We start from the raw sequence: 14,113 nt of genomic DNA, 5'->3' as shown, positions 1-14,113 counted from the left end.
ATCTATATAATGGAATACTACTTAGCAATAACAAGAAACAAACTAATACCATTCACGAACCTCAAATGCATTAGAAGAAGGGAAAGAAGCCCAATCCAAAATTCTACTTATTATTTTGATCTCATTTATGTGACATTCTGGGAAAGTTGAAACCATAGAAACAGAAAACATATCAGGTGCCAGTGATGCTGGCGTTGGGGGAGGGGACTGCAAAGGGGCAGAAGGGAACTTTTTGCAGAGATGGAAATGTTTTATATCATGACGGTGATGGTGATTCTACAACTGCATGTATTTCTCAAAACTCATCAATTTGTACACTTAAAATTGGCGAATTTTGTTGTGTGTAAATTATACCTCAATATAATCTGATAAGAATAGGAGTGGCAATATTAATATCAAAGTAGGTTTTACAATAAGGAGGCACATTTCATAATGAAAAATTTATCAAGAGCATGTAACAATTCTATGTGTTTATATATCTAAGAACAGAACTTTAAAATAGAATGAAGCAAAACCTAATAGTATTAAAAGGAGAAATAGGCAAATCCATAATTATACTTGAGGATTTCAGCACTTTTCTCTATGTAATAAATAAAATAGGACAAGTAGGCAGGAAACCTGTAAGAGTATAGATGACTTGAAATAGCCCTGTAGACCAATTTGACCTAATTGACATTTATAAAATAGTCTACCCAACAATAGTGGAATACTTTTTTCAAGTGTGCATAGAGCATTCACCAGGATTGACCATATATCGACTGAGACTAAGCCATGAGGCTAGTCTCAATAAATTTAAAAGGATTACAGTCATACCCATTATGTTCTCTTACCGCAGTGGAATTTAACTAAAAATCAGTAACAGACAGATATATGGAAATCTCTAAATATTTGATAATTAAACAGCACATTCTAAATAACTGTAGGTTCAGTTTTCTCATAAGGAAAATTGAAAATTTATTTAAACTAAATAATAAAGAAAATGCAACATATGAAAATTTGTGGGTTACAGGCAAAGTGGTGATTAGAGGCAAATTTATAGCATTAAAATGCTTTGGAATAAAGAAAGATCTAAAAATAACTAAGTTTCAACCTTAAGACACTAGAAAAAGAACAAATTGAACTGAACATGAGCAGAAAGAAGGAATAAAGATAAGAGTAGAAATCAATGAAAGAGAAATGACAAATAATAGATAAAATCAATTAAACCAAAAGCCATTTTTTGGAAAAGATTACAAAACTGATAACCCCTCCCCCAGCCAGACTGAGCAAGGGAAAAATGGCACAAATTTTCAGTGTTAGGAGTGAAAGGGGAAATTGATTCTATGGACATTAAAAAATAAGAGAATGTTATAAACAACATTGTGTAATAAGTTGGACAATTTACATAAAATAAGGAAATAGTATAAAATAATGGTTCTCCAACAGTCCAGTAATGATGTCATGTTACATATATTGCTATAAGTTAAGAGGTTTTGAACAAGTAATGTGTTTCCAATAATAATTAAAATAATACAATCTGTGATTTATTTTTCAAAATAGATTGGAGTGGGCCCAAAGCCAATCCTATAATAGTGCGAAATTACATAAAATACACTGGGAAGTATTTGAAGCCAGAGCTTATTCTTGGTATGCTACTCATGTCTCTGGTACTATGCATGGGAGAATATCCCACACATAAACATTCTGCCATAGTGTTAGCAGAATGTTTGAAAATCCCTCAACTATAGAAGTATATACAAGTCAATAAATAATGTCAAGAATGGAACGAATATATGAAATATGGGTTGTTTGGGAAGATCTTACTGAGCTTTGAGAATAGTAGGATATTTTTGTGGCAAAGCTTTGGAGATGCTGGCTTCTTACAGCCAGGAAAATCTAGAATTACATCCATAAATGTTATAGACTAAAGTGAAAGAAAGAAAATAGGCTCAAAGAAAGAATATATTGACATAAAAATTGACTTGTTAACATGTTCTCTTTGAAAGCACAGACACATAATAAATGATATTCAATAAATCTTAGGCAAGAATAAGAATTGGCATTTAATATTTTATAAATTGAAAGATCTTTTGATCTCAGTGGTCAGAAAATAGGGTAATTATAATAAACATCCCAAATTGCTTTTTAAAAATACATATTGAGGCTGGGTGTGGTAGCTCACCCCTATAATCCTAGCAGTTTGGGAAGCTGACGCCAGCAGATCACTTGAGGTCAGCAGTTTGAGACCAGCCTGGCCAACATGGTGGAACTTCATCTCTACTAAAAATACAAAAAATTAGCCTGTCATGGTGGTGCATGCCTGTAGTCCCAGCTACTGGGGAGGCTGAGGCTCAAGAATCATTTGAACATGGGAAGTGGAGGTTGCAGTGAACTGAGTGCCTCTGCACTTCAGCCTGGGCAACAAACTGAGGCTCCATTAAAAAATATATATATATTGAATTTTTTTTCTGAGTCAATATGCACATATGCTACTAGATAGATTTTTCTGAGTCTCTGATTATTTATTTATTTATTTATTTTTCTTTTTGTATAGACAGGGTCTGATTATATTGACCAGGCTGATCTTGAACTCCTGGCCTCAAGTGATACTCCTGCCTTGACCTCCCAAAGCACTGGGATTACAGGTGTGATCCAGCATACCCAGCTAAGTCTCTGATTTAATACACATGTTTTCTTCTGAGTATCAGATTTAATATAGAAAAATCAAGCCAACAATAATTACACTTAGACCAACAATTTATTTCAGCACACATGAGGGAAAGTATCTTCAAGTTCTTGGTTTCAGTTTATTTGCAAGATACAACACATGTACAAGAAACAGAGAGAAATAAAGCTGAAGATAATTTGATTGCCTCAGATAACAACCTGAGGTGAAATTAGCAAATTTATGTATTTGTCCTAAATCTATAATATCATTCTCAAGATAAAACTATAGGGTGAATTTCATTCCAGGAATGCTTTTCTGTCAAAGTAGAAAAAACGTATTGGTACAAGAATAACCACACTGGTATATATCCACTCCTACACACAAATGTGATATCTCCACCCAAACTCAAAAGCAATTGACAACAAAAAGCAAATTTTGGTATTCTGAATGCACTTGAGCAGAGACAAAATCTTGCTTCTCTTTTATGAGACAACAAATGAAAAAGCCCATAAAACTGATGAACTCTCTAGTATAACAAGAAAAATTGTAGGTTGCACAAAATATCAGTAAGATTTGGATTCAAACAACTTGATCATCTTAGGGAAATATAACATTCATCCATGAAACCATTCAAGTTACTTTAAAATTACAGTTAATGAAGTATATTCCAAGCCAGAACAAACATATTTACTAAGTTATGTTTTGCCTAAAATTCAGGTTAGAAATGAATTCATCATGGTAACTGACATGATAAAAGGAACATGTACATTTTACATGCCTAATGGCATAAAACAATTTAAGTATGTCATTTTCATTTGCTTCCCTGTTTTAAATCTATTGTTTATTGTTGTATAATGAACTTTGTGGCATACAACAGCAAGTTTTTATTCTTTCTCACAATTTTGTGAGTTAACAGGGCTCTGCTGGGTAGTTCCCCTTTGAAGTCTTTTATGTAGTTGCAATCAGGTGACAGCTGGTCTGTAGTCATTGGAATTCTCCACTGGGCTACCCAAGATGGCTTATGCACTTTGACATCTGGCAGATGAAACTGACTGGTATTATTATTATTATTATACTTTAAGTTCTGGGATACATGTGCAGATTGTGCAGGTTTGTTACATAGGTATACATGTGCCATGGTAGTGGTTTGCTGCATCCATTGCCTCATCATCTACGTTAGGTATTTCTCCTAATGCTATCCCTCCCCAACCCCTCACCCCCTGCTATTCCTTCTCTAGCCCCCCACCCCCCAGGCCCCAGTGTGTGATATCCCCCACCGCCATGTCCGTGTGTTCTCATTGTTCAACACCCACTTATGCGTGAGAACATGCGGTGTTTGGTTTTCTGTTCTTGTGTCAGTTTGCTGAGAATGAAGGTTTCCAAAACTGGCTGTTTAAATGAGAGCTTGGCTGGGGTTTTGACCAGAGCACCTATACAGGGCATCTCTGTGTGTCTGGGCTACTCACACAGAGTGGTTCAGGGTAATCACATTTCTTATACAGTGGCTGGCTTCCAAGAGGGAACATCCCAAGTTGGAATGTTCTAAGAAACATAGGTGGAAGCTGTAAGGTTTCTAATTACCTAATCACCAAGCATCAGTCTGTTGTATTCTATTGATCAAAAGCAAATTACAGAGACAGCTCAGATGCAAGGGGAGGAGATTTATTGGAGGACTAACTACCATAGTGACACACAAAAGTAAAACTTCGTGAAGAATCCGCAGAAACCTCTGAGAGGTGTAAAGTGTTTCATACAAGATTCATTGAGATATGAGGTTAAGTGATTCACATAAGATTCATTCACCAGAAAATTAGTTTAACACCTTGAATTATTTCCTTCAGTTGGAATATTCTTTTTTATGTAGCAAGCCGTATTAGTCTGTTCTCATGCTGCTAATAAAGAAATACCCAACAAGGGGTAATTTATAAAGGAAAGAGGTCTAATTAACTCACAGTTCAGCATGGCTGGCAGGTCTCAGAAAACTTACAATCATGGCAGAAGAGGAAGCAAACACATTCTTCTCCACATGGCAGCAGGAAAAGAAGTATGAGAGCTGAGCAAAGAGGGAGGCCCCTTATAAAACCATCAGATCTCATGAGAACTTAGTATCACGAGAGTAGCATGGGGACAAGCATCCCCATGATTCAGTTACCTCCCACCGGGTCCCTCACACAATACATGGGGATTATGGGAACTACAATTCAAGATGTGGCTTGGGTGTGGACACAGCCAAACCATATCATAAGTGAATTCCTACAAGATTGTGGTCAAACTGCAAATCTTTCCCAAAGCCTCTGTTTTAGTCTCTTACTTTTATATATGGAGCAATTTAAGACTGGAGAGTTTAAATGACTTTCTCGCCATCACTCACAGTGAGATAACAGTATAACTAATGCTAAACTTCAGTTGTTGAACATCCAATCCAATGTTCTTTCCACTGCATTCATTGCTTCTGATAAAGGTATAATAGTATGATTTAGGCTCTTATTTCATACTAATTAATTCTTCAGTCAAAAAAAATCCTTCTTAAAATTTTTTTGACTGGAAGGATGGTGGCTAATATCTTAGGTTATAGAAGTGGACAAGCCCTGGTGATTCCCTTAGCATTGGTCCTTATTAGCTGTGTGACTTTGGGCAAGATTTGTAGCCTTTAAGAATGAGTTTCCTCATCTGTAAAATGTGCTTGAGCCATAATATCTACCTCAAAGGATTGCTATTACTATCAAATGAGGTAATGCAAATAAAGCCAATAGCACAGTATTTGGCACACAATAAAAGCCTAATAAATGTGACTGATAATACTTTGTGAGTAATTGTTGATAGACTGATTTTATTATTTTATTAATATATTACTATATTTTCATTTTTATTTTATTATTTGGAATGACAACTCAAGTGTATATAGTTCTCTGATTGATATTCTACTAGTATCATCTTGAAAGTGAGAAAATAAACTAATAAAATTTACCTCCTGAAATGTGAAATGTTACTTCAATATTATCATGGAAAGCATCAAGATTCTATTATTTTCAGGAAACTAGAGTAAAAAACATATATACACATGTAAATAGACATTGTACAGCAATACTGTTATGAACAGCAATTTGTTATTTTCTTTTTTTTATTTGAAAAAGATGTTTACAAAGGAATTCTTTGGAGTGATAAGATTTTGCTTTGAGAAAGGAGGATATTAATCAGGAAAGTCTGTCTGAAGAAGGACGTTTCACAAGTAAACTTCTAATTCAAGGGCATAGGAGAGCCAAAGCAGTGTGCCTCACCTTCAAATGTGTATCTCCAGGTTTTCCTCTCATTCTTTAACTTGCTCCTGTATTTTAAGTTGCAGTTTGTGTTTGTCTACAGCTCAGTTTATATTTGGAGTTACTTAGGTGAAATGACGTTGACTTTACCTGATACTTCATTGCATGAGTATCATATAAGCCACATGCATTTGTCTTTGTGCAGCTCCAGGAACACAGCAATGGACTGTGAAAAGAGCTGGTATTTCTCATACTCCTTCTAATTGTGTATCCAAAACATATACATGTTACTGATCACTTTCAAATATTCTCATGCCAAAAATAAGTGAGATATATATAGTGTATATGTATCATATATATACTTATATGTATGTGTGTGTATATATATGTATATATGTGAGTGTGAGTATGTATATATACATGTACATACACACACACACACACACACACACACACATATAGGTCTTTATCAGTCAACCATTTCTGTTTCTCTGGTAACAAGAATATTAAAGAGAAATGGAAAGTTTAGTCTATTTGATATTCAGTATAACCAGATGAGAATGAAGTGCTGTATTATTGTTTAAACTAGTTTTGGCTAGCACAAGTAAAGCCTTACTCTTTCTAGAGCATAATGCATTTAACAATATTGAATTTCTTTTTTCGTTTGCCTCAAGTACTTTCCTTTGTCCAAGGACTTATGCTTCAGACAGTCAGGAGTCATACATAGCACAGAACATTGTTGTGGGAGGTTCAGATAATTAGTAGATTCTACCCTTACAGTTTGTTCAAATATTGTACTTGAATTATGCTAGCTACATATCAGAAATTTCCCAAATAAACCCCCAAATAAAAGTTTAATGAAATAAAATATATAGTATTATTTCTTATAAATGTTTGGGGAAAGTTTTCAGCTGAGAATCACTTTTCATTTTTGAGTTGGATAATAAATTAGAACAATACTAGAGTGCCAACGATTTTCCATTGGGAAACTTAAGCGTAAGTTAGTCATTATACTTGTTCCAAGTTATGGCCATTATTGATATGATAAACAGATGTCTTCACCTTAAAATTTCATCTCATTCAGCCTAAAACAGGGTTAATTCTGCTGTTATTGTGAATGATTTTAAACATATCCATAAAAACAAAACTCAAGAAATTATCTGGCACCATCTCTCATGGCTTGGATCCTTGTTTAGTCCCTGTATCAGATGCTTTTAGGTAGGCGTTATCAGAGATGTACATTTGGTTTATGACACCACGTCAGTGTTAATGGTGCATTTCTTACATCTGGTAGATATGGAGAGTCAATTTGTTTCCATTGTTACTGACTTCATTCTATAGCCCCAGCCCCTGTCAAGTTTGCTTTGGATTTTGCTGATAAAAAAGGACAGATATTGTGCCTGTAATCCCAGCACTTTGGGAGGCTGAAGTGAATGGATCATTTGAGACCAGGAGTTTGAGACCAGCCTGAACAACATGATGAAATCCTATCTCTACAAAAATACAAAAATTAGCCGAGCATTGTGGTGCGTGCCTATAATCCCAGCTACTCTTGAGGCTGAGGCAGAAGAATCGTTTGAATCCAAGAGGCAAGGGTTGCAGTGAGCCGAGATCATGCCACTGCACTCCAGCGTGGGCAACAGAGAAAGACTCTATCTCAAAACAAATAAAAAAACAAACAAAAAACAAAAAATCCATAAAACCAGACATTGGCATTACAATAAAATTCTGAAATTTCCATTTCATTGGCAAAAGTAGTAAAATATGAATCAAATAAGTAAGTTGATAAATTTAGTATTTATGCAAAAATGTTTATTAGGGATATCAAAGTATTTCTTATTAATGGTCCACACAATTTTAAAGAAGTACATATAGCTGACTTAACAAATACTGATTTTTGTATCTTTGAAGCTTTGTTGGGGATTTTAGCCCTTAGCCTGATGCTATCCGGCGAGGGGAATTATTTAGCAGCTGCATGATATATTGCTGGTTGCATTTGGAGATGTTACTGATTGCCATTATCACATGATCCCTATTAGGAAGCCACAGTCCATTCTAAACTGTGTGTATAAATATTGTTGATTGATTTCCAACTATAGTAATGGATTATGTGGCTGCCTCTGTTTGCAGCCCACCTCAGATACACAATCTCTTGCTTATAAGCCCTTAATTATGTCTGCTTAAGTACTTCATCTTTCAGGGGTTATAATCCCCAGCAGCCTTGCCACTTACTAGGCATCAGTTGAGTTCTTAAAATATCTCTTGTGTTTTCTCTAGTAGCAGTTGTCTAAGCTTCAGCTGGCCATCCTTGAGGTATTTACATATACTTATTCTCATCTGCTTCACTCCATACAGCTGTATGTACAAGGAGTTGTTTTAATGACAGGGAACTGAGCAGTCACAGAACTCATTGCTCAACAGTCTTTTACCACTTGGTTCCCCCATAGTGACCATTTCAAAAGCTGGATATGACATTTATGATAGCTTTAAGTGTCACTGTCATCTGGAAAGTTGAACACATAACTCTGGAACTTGACACCTCACTGACTCTAAACTTTGTCAGTTTCATCTTGGCCTCCTTCATTCAGGAAACCAAAGCACCTATCATCAAATAATGCACTAGATCTTTTAGCACCACAGAGTAGATGAAAGGTCATGATTGTAGGTAGGGCTACCTGATATAGGCTTGTCTGAAATCTGGCCTGTAGACAAGTACTCATTCCATGGTTAGCAAGTTTCTTCCTACATGGAAACTTCCAGAAGAACACAATTAGTAGAATCATTTGAGAAATTAAATAACTTGAGCTACCTTTATAATGTGGACGATGTCTTGGGGTAATGAATCTTGTTGCACATGTGGAAAAATGCTCTAACACAATCTATGTCTAATGTTTATAACTATGAACAAGCATATATAGAATAGATTGCTTTAACTATTGCTGAAAGCATGTACTCTGATGCTTCATTTAGGTGGGTCCAGCTATGGAAAAATGAACAAAAATAAGATGCAGACTTCAGCCTACCTCCAGGATTCAAGATGCAGGTACCTAAGCCCAAATTGCATATACGAAGATAACATTCAACATTGCAGAAAATAATAGGTATTTGTTAGCCAAAACAAGCAGAGAGCCAAGCAGGCAGTAGTTGGTTATCCAGGCAAATCTACCATGAGGAAGCACAGTCCAGTCAGGAAACTAGGAGCAGGGGCAGGACTCCAACTTGAGTGGGAGGAGTGCTGGTAAGATAAAACCCAGAAGAAGAATTAAATGTCATTCTTAAATACTACCTGGCTTGTATCAGGTTTAGTTTTGACTTAGAATAGCTTAGATCCTGCAGGTATAAATAAAGTAGTCCCATTTCTAAGAAAGGGTGCAGAGGCAGGAAATGAAGGTAGCAAGAATTCTGCCATTTTAGTCTTATTATCTTGCACTATTGTTTCATGTTTAAGCTGTCTTCAAGAGGTCTAGGGAGTAGACTATTAATAATGTGGAAATATATTTCCTTATAGTATTAACCATAAAATTCAAATAATATAATTACTTTTTGGTGTTTATATTTGGTTTAATATATCTATATATGTTTGACAGATAATTTTAATCATAATCTCATCTTGCTTTCAGTATTACCTACAGCAAAAAAACATTTGAAATTGGTGTTAATTGGATGTGTTTTTTTTATAAAAAGCAAATGTCTTCCTTTATTTTCCTACGCCTTCTCGATTTTTATAGATGAATGAATTTACTGACTATTCAGCTGTCCCATTTTACCTCTTAAAATTTGTGCCTCTCCTCAGTACAGATATGTTTGATGAGTGAACTAATCAATAAGTTGACCAACATCTAGCACAGTTGTAAAACTTAGTAGATGTCTAATAAATGAATTTAATAAATGAATTAATGTGAAATCACAGGTAGTAATGACACTGGCAAAGGAAATTAATTTTGTGGAAAATTTAATTTCTGAAATAAACCAGCAACTTCTGATTATGTGAAGTCAGATACATAGAGAAATTAGAAGGCCACTACCTGACTTTTTTTTTTTTTTTTTTTTTTTTGCGAATCAAATGGCTTTACTCCAAGAAATTCTAGACATTATCACAAGCTGTAATTTGCCATTGCATATGAATCCTTAAAATACCTTCAAGTAAAGTACAATTATTATTCAAAAGTAGATTTATAGGGTTAATCACTGCTGTGCTGTGAAAAAAACTACAATTTTGTTAGCAAGCAGTACATTTTGATAGGTATATGTAGCCACATTGTAAAATAGCTAAGCTGTCAACTGTGACTCATGATTCTTGACCAAGTTTCATAATCTTTCTTCCTAAAATTTGCTCAAAGCTTCGATATTTTACCAACTAAAACACTTTTCCATAAGCCTTAATAAGCATGTGATGAATTTCTGCTGCAAGAGCAATTTTCATATTTAAGAATTAAATCACAGTATATGCTTTGCCTAAGGACCATATAGTTAGGAGACAGCTATTTTAAACTAAATACATTGTCATAAACACTGATAGACAAATCATCTTACAACACAGCTTTAAATCATAATGTGATATCACATTAATTCAACAAATATTTGTCAAGAACTCATATGCCAGGTACTTTCTAGGAAAAAGAATTCTAGAAAGAGAATATAGACAATAAACTAATAAGTAAATTGTCTAAAATATTAGAAAGTGGCAAATACTTTTGTAAAGGAGTAAGCAAGATCTGAGGGCTGGTGTGGAAGGAGTGACGACATGATCTTAGATAGGGTGGTTAAAAGTGAGTGCTCATGAAGCAGGTACATTTGAGTAAAGGAGGTGGTAAAGGAATGAGCCACTCTTATGTACAATACGTTAATAATTACTCCTGTAAATTTCCTTCTGAACAGCCTTCATTGTCTATAGGGATGATGTCATTCTCTTCCCAAAAACTCCCCAATGACCTCCTATGGCATTTAGCATAATATGTAATCTCCTTAATTTATTCTATGACTACCTCCGTGATCTCAGCTCAACCTCACTCTAGCCCCCTGCCTTTTGCTCTTGATTACTCTGCTTCGGCCATACTGGATTTATTTTAGTTACCTTGTGAGTACCAATGGCTTTCCCACCTCTTGGCCTTCCCACAAGCATTTCTGTTTCTCCGCTTGTAATCATTCTCCAGACTTTTACCTGACCAGCTTCCCAACTAGCTGACTACTCTACTTTTCCCTGTTCTTAAATTCTCATTGCACAATGTTTGCCTTCCCATCCCTTATTACAATCATAAGTAAATAACCATGTAATCATTTGCCTAATTTCTATTTTTCTGATAGATCTTAAGCTCCTTGATGATAGGGATGTTGTGAGACATCTGCCTTCTTCATTACTGTATCTGCAATACCTGCCACATGGTAGATGCTCGGTATCTATTGAATAACTAAACCATGCTTCAAAAGGGGTAAGATTCATGTTGCTGTGCTGGGAAGAGAGAATATACCCAAGGTTAGGGTGGGAAAATAAAAGTGAAAAATATTTTTCCCTGACTGAACTTAATATTTCAACAAGTTAAATGGCCAAGACTGAAAGGCCTTTAAGGTCTTTAGGTAGTTCTTTTAGGGTGTATTCTTCTCATGAATTCATATATAGCTGCAAGGAGTCTCCTTAGGTAATGATTACAGACTAGGAAGTGTAGCTGTTAGGCACTTCTCCAAACATTTTGATTCTTCTTGTTACTAGGCATGTGGTAGAAATTCACCTCCCTACCCTCTTGAAGTTGAGAATGGTCATGTGACCTTGGATTATGAACTGTTAGTGGATACAGGATATGTGACTTTGGGGAAGAAGTTTTAAGAGTCACTACACAATTAGCACTTTTCTCTTTGCCACAGTATCTGGCAGTGCTTCAGGTGGTAGCTAGTCTGTTATTGGGTCCCTGTTCCATTCTTCATTGTTTTGCTTTCTGCCTGTCTCTGCTTATCTCAGGCTTCTACCATTTCTCTCCTAGATAGCTTGCCTCTTAACTTATGTACCTATTTTCACTTTCACGCCCCTTCTGCTGGTTCAGTGGTTCTCAGACACTTGCCACTATTTATCTCTGGCTCCACCTGAGGGCTAGACTGTCCTAGAGGTGGTGACCAGGATTGCAGGGTTGTTTTCCCTGAAACCATGTGGTGGGAGCCTTGATGCTTATGTAGGAAACAGTGATTCAGGCTGCTTTCCTCAGAAGTGTGCTGAATCATAGGATTTTGACAACATATGCACACCTCTTGAAGCCCAACAGGAATATAAGGTTGACTTATCCTGTCTTATTATTTGGAGTGACTTGGTCTGTGTTTTGAAGCAGATGTGTTCTCTGAATTTTCTCCTTATAAATAAAAAAGGAATGTTAGTGTGGAAGAGAGGAATGTATAAGAAAGAGCTGTCTAACAATGAGACTTACAAGAATGGAGTGATAATTTCTTAGCTCAGAGAAAAAAAAATCAGGAATTAGGTAGAGTTGAAAATACATTATGGAAGGGTTTTTCTGGTGAAGTGTTTGCTAAACACATTTTAACAGCTTACACTGGGAACTCAAAATTGGCATCTGATTGATTGAAAGTCCCAAACTATTTTTTAATATATTATAAAGATTAGATTATACATGCATAGACAGCAGACCCTTATCCAGCTTGTAGTTACATTACTTGTACTGTTTAAGTTATAAGGATTGGCTACTTCCACTTGCCCAGAATATTTAAATCTGACATTTCCTTTCTAGGATTTCTCTCCTCAAGTATTCCTGGGAATCCTTAGAGAATGCTACCACATCCCTCTAACCCATCCTGGTGTCCACTCTGCCATACAGAACTCTCCAAGTCACCTTTGACCATTTCTAAGTGAGAACTGACACTGTTCACAACACACTATCTTGTTCCTAATGTAGATAGATCCTTTCTCTTAAGCTTTCCAAATCTCAGCAAGGTGAGGGACAATGATGCTTTACTGTTTCAGAGATGAACTCTGGTACCTCAGTGATTTACCATGAACATTTGAATCCAGTGTTGGGGTTGTAGCCTAGCTCTGTGCAGACTCCCATGTGTCTGGACACCAGTACACTACTCCAGCCAAGGAGAAATCTCCATGTTCCTTCACTTCAAGACCCCTATTTCTTTGGTACTATATTTCAGAAATGCCCCAAGGACTAGGCCCACCAATTCTTGCTCTACCTAGACTAATATTGAAAATAGGTACCTGGTATTTTAACAGAAGAAACCAGGCATGGGTTGACAGTCAAGGCTTAAATAATGCAATCATAGTAGGTGAAAAATGTACTTCCCAAGTTTTTGGATAATTCAGTCTTAATATGGAGGCCACTGACATTCTGTTTGTATCTGTATTTTGGGAAAACAGTTGTCTAACTCTACAAGGATGTAGTCTGCCTAAAAATGCAGCCATTTATATTACTACATTCAAATTGTGGAGACTTCACAATCTTCTCCAGGAACAATGGTAGGTACTTTTACGTAATTAAAAGTTCCATCCTGGTGAATTTCCCGAAACAAAGGGAATTTGTTCCAAAACGTAGTTGATATTTCCAACTCTGGGAACTGAAACATTCAGCAACCACAAATGGCAGTTCCTTTTCTAAAAGTAATTTTTAAAAGTAATTCTTAATTCTTCCCCAAAATCCACACAAAGTTATAGTTAATATTCGCCATGAATTCAGGTTAATATGGGGAAACATAGAACAAAGATGAGATATTAACATGCATTTCTTTTTAAAAGCTATAACTCAGAGAAATACATTGGCATTTCCAAATGTATATATCATTGTTTTTTTCTGGAGAAAAGTTCTAGTGTAGGCCCTCTTTCTATTTTCATAACAGTATTGACACATATTTCTTCCAACAGAATTATGTTCTAATTCAAATAATTTATGAAAATATACATCTTAAGCTACAGAGGTGATTGGAGCAATTAGCTGGAAATGGAATATATGAAAAATTAATAGTGATTTTATAACATTTTAAGCATGAAGGTTTTTTACTTACACAAATAGTACCTATTTATTGTATTCAAAAATTGTGAGATACAGGAAGGTATAAATAAGAAAAATACTTACCAATAATCTTACTATCCAAAGACAATCAGTTGTTATTTTGCTGTCTTTCCTTAGTGTATTTTTCTAATAATTAAAAAATGGTTGCAGGGCTGGGTGCGATGGCTCACTCCTATAATCCCAGTACTTTGGGAGGCTGA

The sequence above is a fragment of the Aotus nancymaae genome, unplaced genomic scaffold (assembly GCF_030222135.1).
Source record: "Aotus nancymaae isolate 86718 unplaced genomic scaffold, 86718_ANA_hifiasm-v0.15.2.pri h1tg000040l, whole genome shotgun sequence".
NCBI lineage: Eukaryota > Metazoa > Chordata > Mammalia > Primates > Aotidae > Aotus > Aotus nancymaae.
Note: the sequence above shows the minus strand (reverse complement) of the source record.